Here is a 12,037-nt window from a genome sequence, read left to right on the forward strand (position 1 = left end):
CCTGGGTAGGTTATGGAGGCAGGGATTGGTGGGTAGTGGAGGCAGGGCTGGGTAGGTGGTAGAGCTTGGACTGAGTAAAGTAAGAAGGGTAGGGTTTTGTAGACGATGCTGACAGGGATAGGTAGTTGAGAGAGGCAAGACTTTCCCAATGTGCCACACTTTTCACCAATATGCATGTCCATTTTCTATTTAGTTCTATCCGACTCTCTGAACGTGACCTTCAGTATCCAAATCTTGACACACTCCTCCTCCTCAGCTGAATGACAGTGATGCCTTGTAAATGAACTGGGGACACTGTTTTATTGCTTACTCTGCAGAGTAAAGGTTTCCCTAGGAGAGAATCTCCCAGATGAAGCCCTAGGCTGGAGTCAACTGCAGGCACTGCTGGGTGACCTCTGGCTTTACTGGAACTCTGTGGATGAAATGGAACAGATTAAACATTTCACGGTGTGGGGAGTTCTCTTTCCTTCAATGATGCAACATTGGCAAGGTTTTGGCGTGCATATAAAATAAAATGCTGCTTATTCAACTGTGTTTAAAAAACGGAGAAGGTTTTTCCTCTGACTTTACAGGACGATAGAAACCAAATCCTGAGGCTTTCCATGCCTGGGCAGCAAGTTCTCTCCTGACTCAGCCATCTCCCCAACCCTGGAACCTCTTCCTGTTTTCTTTTTTTGGCAAGTAAAATACACTGTAGTGGTTTAGTCCGACGCTGCTTGTATTCTAACGACCCATACTGGTCCCTCAAGGTATTGTTGCCCCGACAGGCAGATCCTCACGCACTCAAATGATGCCTTGTGAAATGTGAACTTCCTCCCCAATTTAACTGGTCAACAGAAGGCTGGAGCCTGTGATTGGGCAGTGGAGGGAGAAAGGTGGGACCAGACATTCCTAGCTTCCACTTGTTGCCTCAGTCAACAAGGCTCAGCTCTTATCCAAGATCTAGGTGACTGCCAAGAGCCGCATCCTTCAACATGGGCACAATGCAGCTACCCCATCCCATGAGTGGGATGTCACCAGAGGTGTCTTAAATGGGTCTTGGCTTTCATTTACGAGAGGGGAACCTTTGACAGTAGAAAAGAGAAGTATTGCTCTCAGGGCCATCCCTTTCTCACGGTGAGAACTGAAATAGTGCTACTGAGTCTGGCAGTAACCATATAATGATGACACCATCTCGGTGAATTATATAGGCACTCATCCCTTACATAAATAAAGTGCCCCCCCAGCAGAGGACTGAGAAATGAGCCTTGTTGTTCTCAGTGAGCAAGGCCAGTGAGTACTCTTGTTTCGTGCAGTCACGGTGTACCGGTAACTGCATTCCTCAGGGGCCACTGGCCACTTCCTTGGCGCACTAGGAGACTATGACAATAACCTTTCTGTGCCTGCATTATACATTCCCTGCCCATCACGATGAGCACACAGTTTGATACTTTCTGCCTCTAATTACAAAACCGGCCAATAACTGGAGGCTTCCCCACCCCTCCATATAGATCCTCTCGTCTCCGGTGTCGATAGCTGCTGCTTTCCCAGGGGGCTCCAATGGAGGATGCTAGGTGCCCTTGAGGAAGATTTTGTTGTCATTTAAATTCAATAAAGTTTTTCTTGTACTCGGCTTCTATTTTGTCTGTTTTGCTGTGCCTCCATCCAGAATGCTTGCTTCCTTCTGAAAACGCTATTGTCTGAGAAGATAAATCAAAGGATAGGTTTCACTAGTTGAATGTCAGGCTACTTGTGTCTCGGTTTTCCCCCCACAACCTGAGAATTTACACGAGGGTAACTTGCAGCACATTGAAGCTGTATTTTGTTTGCCTTAGAGAAAGGGACAAGCTTGAAAGCATTCCACGGGAATGGGGTGCACTTGAGAGTCCAGAACAGCGTGTTCAGCCAGGGACAGGGGGCAACTGGTTCTTGGGAGGCTGTAGGTCAGCTCTGCCTTGGTTCGGGGATCCTGGGCTAACTAACCTCTATACAGATAATTCACCATGAATGCTCGAGTCTGTTATACTAAAAAAGCAATCCTTGATAGTCAAACCTACCAGCTTCTTAGGCAGATTTTATTATTGCAAGGTGATCTGGGGTCCATCTGAAGAAAAGGCTGACTCTGACGGAGGAGTTTGGAATTCAGTGTTTCCTCAGCATCCTTGATCTTGGAGCCATATTTTTCAAGCACCTTCATATACACAGCTCTGTATGCTGACTCTTCTCCACGGGTCCAAGTCACTCCTGTCATTCAGAGCCTTACATTTACCTGTGACTCAGCCCCATGTCTCTCCACAGAATCCTTGGGGAACTGAGTAAGGTTTCAACTTTTCTCATAGCCATTCTCAGCCCTCTTGGTTAGAACATCAGTTGTAGTCCGTACGGTGCTATCACACCCACAGTTCCTGCCTTGTGGAGGAGAGAGGGGTTCCCCTTCCCGAGTGGTGGGTTTGGCCATCTGGTTTTACTTGGACAGTGGATGCGTATGTGTGTTTATAGGTGAGTATGAAATGCAGTGTATACATGAATATGTCAAACATGTTAAGTGTGCCCATATGGGTTTGTGTGTAAGACACAATGCGAGTCAACCAAGGGGGTGTGTGGGTACACGTAATACTGAACCCACGAAAGAGGGCATTACTCGGTGATAGAAGACTCTGACGTGTCATAACAAGTATTCACGTTGAAAATATTATTCTGTGTGAAAGAAACCGGATACAAAGAAGTACATATGTGATGGCCTCATTTATAGAACACTGCATACACATTTTGGATGACAAGACATAGATTTGTGGCTGTCTGATGCTAGGAGTAAGATCAGAAATTACTGACACAGACAAATATTACACGGGAGGCAGAAGCATGAAGAAACAGCTTGCTGTGTTTACGCATTCTGTAATGGGAGAAGGAAGGTGACTCGGAATGTTCCCGAAGCTTACGTGGTGATGATGATCTGGAAAACAAAGAAAGGCCCCTTTCTCTCACGTTGAGCCTGGAGTGTATACAGGTGGCTACAATCAACTGAGACTGAGACCTTGTCCGCTGCCCACACAAGTCTAGCGAGGGCTCCCAGTACAGAAAAGAAACTCCCAAGTTCCTTCATAACTCACAGGCTATGCTCTAGTCTCACTCCCTGTTCCTCAACGTGCTTCAGAGCATAGCGGGCTATTGCACTAGAGGTCCGATACAGCCTGGACATGCACACTAGGTCCTGGGTAGGCATCGGGAAGTAGGCTGGAAGGCTCGGGGCTGCTGTCCAAGGTGCTGGGCCAGCAGCATAGGCCCAGGGCTGAAGGAGCCATCCTGCCTAAGCTCTGAGGTCTGGGTAACTAATTTGTCAAATGGGAGATATTGAAGGTATTACTTGGGTGTAACTGTGCTCTCAGACCACATGTGGTAGTTGGAAGAAAGTGAACTCAACCGGGTAAGAAGTTTCTCTGTCTTCAGTCTAGTGCCTGACACCTACCCTGTGAGACAGTGTCATTATAAACCTCATGCAAAGAAGAAGAGAATGGAGGCTTGGGAATCTTTGTAAGTACCCCAGTACGTCAGAGGTCATCCCTCACTAAACCACTACCCAGATCCGGTGTAGGAACATAGGGTGAAAACTGGCTTCACTCTCATCAATTGACTATAGCATTACCTGTGAGGGTCAGGAAAGGAGAAAATGCTGTCAGGAGGTCCATCCTGGATTTACTCAGAGAGGAGAAAAGAGGAATCGTTTTCCACCAGGAGCATCCTTGACACTGATGGAGCACAGGCTACCCTGGTGCTTTAAACAGTGGCCTTGGTGCCTTCCATGGCATCCCTTTGGAACCCACACCTTGACAAGTCTGACTGAACCCAATGTAGATTTGTCTGTTGGGCAGAGCAGCCTTGATTTTGGCCTGCCTGTGGAGGGCAGGTGTCTCCTGCTGTTCGGCACAGAGGATGGCTTGTTGGATGCATGTCCCTCTGGCCAGTCATTAAAACTATTTTTGAAAATTTTACCCAGAGTCTATGTTTTACTTTGTAATTCCTCCACTGCTCCATCCACACTGAGTCCCTGGAGCCACGAACAGACACAGCACTAAATAAAGCAGTGGCAGTGTAGAAATAATATTAGAGAATACCGTCTTACAACCTAGTTTCTGGATTTTGATACTTAAAAGAGTTAGTTGGGAAGGAATTGATTTTCTGTTTGCATTCTCCCCCATCTCTGTTCGAACATCTTCTTCCCCTTAAAACTATGTACATCAGTAGAACCCGTGTCTGTCTGTCAAGAGCACATAGCTAAGTTTAGCACTGGTTACTTTATCTCTAGCAAAATGAAACAAAGTCTTTTTAGATTGCAGGATATAAATTATTTTCCTTTCTTTTTTTTTCCTCTTTCTCTTTCTGTGATCTGTAAGACCAGGTGATTCCAAGGTGATGTCATTCGTGTCCACATGGCATGCTTGTTACCAAATAGCTGTGTTTTCCTTTTTACCCATGGAACACAGGGCTACCAGCAGATGCCTTTTCTAGAGTGTTCTGCCCATTGCAGCACTGAAAGGAGAGAATCTCAGAGTTATTTGCTGCATACCTTTGTGAAATTAACATCCAGTGTTACTGAGGGAAGGAGATAAAACCCTCAGTTTTGTGACTGGTGTCTGCAGGCTACAGAGAGAGCCCTCATCCACCTGGCCCCACGCCTGGCCTCAGCGGGCAGTGGTGGTTGGTTAATCTCCTAGTCCCTTGGCCAAAGTCTGAGGCCTGTGTTAAGGACCCATGCTGGTGACCACTGCCTTGTTCTAGGGTACTTTATGTAATGCATTTGGGATGATTTTGTTTCTTTTAATTGTCCTCTGTGAATATGCTCCCAACACCCTTGTCCTTGGGAGTTTAAAAGCTGTCTCTCACTGCCAATTCTCCACAACCAGCCTTGGAGAAGATACAAAGGTACCTTATTCCCAGTTAACAGCCATAGGGACCGAACTGCTGTGGGATCAGAGACGGTGGTACCCTGCTGAACCAAAGTACACAGCTGCTCCAAGTGGCCTGTGAAGGCTGCAGCACTGACAGGAACTAGAGCTTCTGACTCGACCCGCTAGGTGACCTAATGACCAGAAAGCTGAGGCTATGGCATCGTCTGCTGGAACTGACCTCCAGTCTTCAACTTTTCAAACCTCTCTCCTCTCACAAGTAGTCTTAGGTGTACAGAGCTGAGCTAATCAGACCAGAGAGGAGCATTTGCTGCTGATGTAATTGAAATGGTATAAATGTATGGCATAAACATTCTTTGTGTAGGAGTCAATCGAGTCCAAATTTTGTTTGAAAAGGTCTTTTCTTCTTTTGGACAGAGTGAATACACCCTACTAGCCTTCTTTGCCTAGTGATTTCTAACACAGGAAAGGAACTGCCCTTGGACTTGGGAACAAGTCATTAAAACCTTGGCGTTTCTGAGGATCCACACTCTGACAGTCCAAGATTCTCAACCACCAGTCTTGTCATTCAAGTTTCCTCATTTGTTGAGAACTAATTCTCAATACAACTATAAACATTCAGAGTGTGTGTGTGTGTGTGTGTGTGTGTGTGTGTGTGTGTGTGTGTGTGTGTGTGTGATATCAGCTTATGGAAATGGTAATGTTTGTAGTTGGGAGAGAAACTAAAAAGGGCTTTTATCACCTTGGCTTCTGACTCTGTGAGTGGCTGCTGCTCTCCTGATTCACACTGGAATCTTCTGAAAGCACCAGGCTCTTGATACATGTGGTCCTAATGTAAGGGGGAGCAGAGACTTTCTATCCCAGGGTGGGACCCACTCCGTGTGCAATCATGCAATTCTGTGCACGTGTCATTATATGGGGAACAGCAGAGGGATGAACGTCTGGTGTTATGAGTTCCTGAATGGTAATTACCAGATTTCCATGTAAATGTACTTTTTGTTTCTTTGGGATTTCCCATATAACCCAGGTTGACCACAGACTATTGGCAGCCCCTACATCATTCGCCCAAATATTTAGGCATGTGTCACCACCCTTAGTGTACTGGCTGGGTTTTGTCAAGTTGACACAGACGAGTCACTGGGAAAAATGGAAACTTGATTAAGGAATCACTTCTATCAGATTGGCTCGTGGGTGAGTCTGTGAGGCATTTTCTTGATTAATGACTGTTTGGGGAGGGCTCAACCTACGGTGGGTTGTACTACTCCTGAGCTGGTGATCCTACACCATCTAACAAAGGAAGCTGAACAAACCACAGAGACAGGCCATACACAGCACTTCCCCACAGCCTCGACTTCAGCTCCTGCCTAAGTTCTTGTCCTGATTTCCCTCAGCGATGAACCTTGATGGAGGTGTATAATCCAAATAAACCTTTTTCTCACCTATTGAGTTGTTGTCAATGTGATTGCAGGAACAGAGGAACAAGCCAGGAAACCCAGCTATGAACACACTTCTTTCAAGGCATTATTTAAACAATGAGCAGGAATAAGAAAGTTTTAGTGTTCTAGTGCAACTCTTTACAGACACAATCTTCTGACATTTGAAGCATGCACGTGCCCTTTCCCTTTCCAGATTCTGAAAAACTCGGCCTGCTCTTTAAAGTTTATACAACGCTCAGCCGGAAAGGTGTCTTCTGCTTCAGCACGCACGGCTTCAATATTTGCTTTCATTTCCCCGGCATAGTTTAGACAAATCCATCTTTCGGGACTGTGGTGGGCTCTGCTGCTGCAGGAGCTTTCCCTCAGAGGAGCGGGGAATTGCTTCTCAATCTTGGCATGTAAATTAATTGCTAAATCACAATACAATTTCTATGAAATTGCATTTGAATGCAAGATTAATAATGAATGAATTAGTCAAGATTAATTTTAGTATAATGAATACCGAAGAACCTAGTGCTGATTGGCTAGGAAGCAGTTCTTGAACCCTTCCTTATGAATATTCAGATTTTCCTTGTTAAAAGTCGCACACTGGAGAAAGCCTTCCCCAGATAACTCTGTGAGCCAAGTGGAGGGAATTTCTTCAGGAACTGCTCATTTAGGAATTAATTTCCTTGCTACCCTTGCCATCCCTAGAGGGGGTCTCCAGCTAATGAATTGTTGATAAAAATATATGAATTTTATATTTGAAAAATAATGGTTCGGCGTGTGGAAGGGCTCTTTCCAGTGATATTTCTCTTATCCAATTAGCTCGACATATTTAAGAAAATTAATTCGAAATGAAATCGGTTGGCGTTTTGAGAAGCAATGGAGCCATATCTGCTTGAGTTAGTGAGACTTGTATTTGGTAGTATTTTGAATAATTATTTAAATTTCATTTATTCGCATTTGAAAACTCTATGCAGCACTCAGATAAACCTACTAAGATAATCCGGCCCGGTTCCCCAGGCTAAGATGTAGCTATTAGTAAACTGAAAGATTTGGAGATTTGGAGGAAGTTGTCATAATTTGGGGGAAGGGAGATAAAGAACACCCACTTTACAATCTGAGTCAGGGTTTGTCCTGCCTTCACCAGTGACCGAACAGGCTGCTTCCTCTCCCACACCCCTCTATGCCAACCTCTCCCTGTGGCCACAGGCCTTCCTGGAAGAAAGTTCTACATGGTTCTAAAGGTTCCCCTTGTGGACCCAAAGGCACACATAGTGTTCAGTCCTGAGGAGTCTTTGTTGTGGGAAGCACCCAGATACTGGATCCTGCCTGCTCCTGGTTTTCTTTATTCTTTTTCCTTTTATCTGCTGCCTTTCTGCTCTACTATTCAGAATGGCCACCCTGCCCCTTACACAGAATTGTAAACTGTCCACGTCTCCCCCAATGCCCCTTCCTTTCATTCTACAGTGTTCTTCCCCATTATATGAACACAACAGACAGATAACAGATACATAGACATGCAGACACATGCACTGATAAACAGACATCCACATGCACACACATACAGACACACACACAGATAGAAACAGACATACACACACAGACACATACAGACACACACACACAGACACACACAGACATACACAGACATGTACACACAGACACAAACAGATACACACATACAGACACATATAAACACACAGATACATCTATACAGACACATACAGGTATGCACAGAGACACACACGGATATCACAGACATACAGAGAGACACAGACATGCACATACAGACATATACACAGACATACACAGACACAGACACACACACACACATGCACGCATAGACACACAGATACAGAAACACACACACACAGATACACACGGATACACACATACAGATACACATAGACCCCCACAGAGATACCTACATACAGACACAGACACACACACAGACATGCATACACACAGACACACACAAATACAGACACACATACATATACACACAGACACACACATACAGACACACACAAATACACACAGAGATACCTACATACAGACATACACAGAAACACACACAGACATACACACAAACACAGACACATACACCAATAAACAATGACAGACACACATACAGATACACACAGACATACACAGACATACACAGATACACACATACAGACACACACACAGATGCACACACAGGCACACACACACACCAATAAACAATGATAGACACACACACACACACACACACACACACACACACACACCCCAACACACAATGGATCACCACCATCTCCTACCCATCCCATCTCACTCTGCACCTCCATTTGCCCCAAGTGGCTCCATGATGGTGGGGCATCAAGCATGGCCAGTAGAAGATTCGGGTCCCTGGAGATGTCACAGAACCTTGATTCTCAGCAGTGAAATTCAGGCCATAGCTCCTTCTTGTTCCTGGTTTTGATCTGCAGTCAGTGACCCTGGGTCTTATCAACTTGGCTTCTGCGAGCAGCACTGAGTTTTTCTCCTTTCTATTTGTTGCAGTTTCCCAAAAACTTAACTGTGTATATTTTTAAATATGAGATGTATAATATTTTACAATTAGATACCTTTGTAATTATCCATTCTCCTACTCTGAAAAAATGTCATCAAACTTTTAAAATCATACCAATACTTTGAAATAGGCTGGCCTCTGGTATATGTTAATATATCTACTTTAAAATTCACACTGGTTGATGCCAAGCATTTGCCTAGGCTAGTCATGTGATTATCCACAATACACATGAAACTTTACTTTTTAATGCTGGTTAGACAATGATCCCACTGGAGTAAAGAAAAGCTGACTGAAGTTCCTCTCCTAGCACCTACATTCCTGATGTGTTCATCATGCTAAAGTTCTCTTTCCCTTCGCATCTGCATCTCATAGAAGCCCACAGGCAGACGGACATATAGACAGATACATAGACATATAGACACAAACACAGTAATAGAGATACACACATACACACACACACACACACACACACACACACACACGCATGCACAATATACCGATAGACAGACTTATATACAAACGGATGCACACACAGTCAATATGCTTTTTTCATCATTAATGTCTCTCCGGATTATAGTGTCAACCATCACTGGGCTAGTTGGTTTCTCCGAACGGTCCTAAGCTGCAGGACGTTTAACAGCTTTGATGATCGAGTTTAGCAGTTTGATGCTGTTCTAGTCAAGCTATAGATTCAGACATTTCTTGCTCACATCTCACACTTTTGTGGCATATATTAACTGATTTTATTTTACTGTCACCACTCAGTCAGAAAGGACAGTAGTGACCTATAATGCAACATTCCTATAGGAAATGTTCCATACTCTTTCCCTGTGTTTCTTAAAGATACGCATGCTTGCTAATTTCCATGTCATCTTGACACAGTTAGCTAGAGTCATTTAGAAGAGGGATCCTTGATTAAGAAAATGAGCTATAAGATTGGCCTGTGGGGAATCTTGATTAATTGTTGATGTGGGTGGGCCCATCTCACAGAGGGTGGTGCCAATCCATGTAGGTGGTCCTAAAGGAGAATGAGCAAGTCATGAGGAGCAAGCCGGGAAGCAGCACCCCTTCATGGCTTCTGTTACAGCTCCTGCCTGTGTTCCTATCCTCACTTCGTTCAATGCTGGACTGTGGTAGGGAACTGTAAGCTGAAATAAACTCTTCCTTCCCCAAGTTTCTTTTGAGGAAGGTGTTTTATCACAGCAACAGAAGCCATGATGAGGACGATACCTATGGACAGAGCTGTTAACAACACGTTTGAATGAAATCATCTTTCGGCAAGCAGGAATTTTGCCACAAGATGAACAAAGTGAAGTGGAAGGTTGCTGTTGGCATACAGAGCAAAGAAGAGGAAGGCAGTGTGGGCTGTTCCTAAGAGTGTGTGTGTGTGTGTGTGTGTGTGTGTGTGTGTGAAGGACGGAGGCCAGAGGAATTTGTTGGGTTCTCTATCGCTCTCTGTCTCGTTCCCTTGAGAGCAAACTCCACTGATCCTCTTGTCTCTACCCCAACCTTCCAGCATTAGTGTTACAAGGGCCCACGGTCATGTCTTGCTTTCTGAGTAGGAAGATGAGGATACAAAAATAGTTCCCATGCTTGGGCAATGAGTGCTTAGCCACTGAGTCATCCCCTAGCCTGGTTAGGTTGGTTCCTGACCAGGTTATTAAATCATAGGAACCAACTCATAACTGCCATAGACCCTTCCACCCCTGTGATCTATACTTCCTGGAAATCAGAAGCTCACGCTCTGCGGCTCAGCTGTCCACGCATGAACCTTGTATTTGCTTCTGCAGGAAGTGATTCTCTACCACGGGCTCTTTAAAACTGACGTTAAAAGCAACTTCAGTTCTAATTAGAAGCAGTCTAAGTACCTGACGAGGCCACTTTCTTTTTTTTTGCGGAATTCCACTTCCTCATGAAAATGAGATCAAGAGCTCAGTAATAGGATCTGTCTCCCTCAGAAAAGAGCTTGTTTGGGGATGTTCTATTTTACAGTCAGAACAGCTCCCTGACAGCATTCAGAGTTCAAAGCAAACAGATCTCCACAGAAGCCCCACCTTGGAGACAAAGCACCTGTTTTAGAACCCACAACCACAAGGTAACCTGAAATAGAGATCTCTCCACAGGAAGAGACCCATACCTACGAGATGCCTTGATTATCCATAAGCCAGTACTTGAGCCCTCACATGCCTTCCAATCCCATATTCCTCTCAAGCGTATATTTCTTCCTAAAGACCTGTCAAGTGAGAATCAGTCTGATTTAGGAGGAAGAGGATGAAGCAGAAACATCAGTAAAGGAAGCTACCTATCCAGGAGGTCAGCCCTGTTGTGAGGACAGCCTTGAATGGGAGGACAGCACTCAGGAGGACAGCCTTCTCTATAAAGACCACTTCATGCTCAAATGTAGGCACACAGGACTGGGGACATACAGCCAAGTTGAGCTGGAAACAACTAAAAGCCCACTTTCCATGCTGGTCCAGTCATTTTAAAAAACATTATTTAACATGATCTGTCTAGGTTGAAATGGTTTTGAAGGGTATGTCTCTCCAAGTTTAATAACAGAGATCCTTTTATTGATTTTAACAAAGCTACAATAAGTACTCATAAGATGGTTCAAATATTCTAGAAAAGTCTTGAATGTTATTTATTTATTGTTCATGGTAACAAACAGGCCTATTGTTTTAAATTTGACATTGCTTAACTGGGGAGGGGTACAGAGGTCAAAGGCAAACACTGACTCTAATTTAAAAAGACCATTCACTTTCATCTTGAAGTGAAGCTTATCTACCCCTCTTTATACTCACTTCTTACACACCACATCCAATACATGGTCTACAATATATGGCATATCTTCCAGAAGAAGCTTAGTCATTAAAACTTTGAGTCCTTCCTTCCTTTCTTCCTTCCTTCCTCCTTTCCTTCCTTCCTTCTTTCCTTCCTTTCTTTCTTCCTCCCTTCTTTTTCCTTTAACACAACTGATAGAATAACATTGAGTTTTGAAGGCACCATCAGTATGTCATAGAACAGAATCCCTGGGTTGGTGGGGGACACAGAGCTGAGCTGCAAGGTACAGGATTAATATCATCACCTTAGGTATCTGTTTCCATGGAACCCAAAGCTAGAAGGGTGGATGGAAGCAGCCTGCAGGAGCTTAGGCTGTGAGCAGAAATAGAAGAACAGAG

Source organism: Rattus norvegicus, chromosome 18, assembly GCF_021556685.1.
Source record: "Rattus norvegicus strain SHRSP/BbbUtx chromosome 18, alternate assembly SHRSP_T2T, whole genome shotgun sequence".
Classification (NCBI taxonomy): domain Eukaryota; kingdom Metazoa; phylum Chordata; class Mammalia; order Rodentia; family Muridae; genus Rattus; species Rattus norvegicus.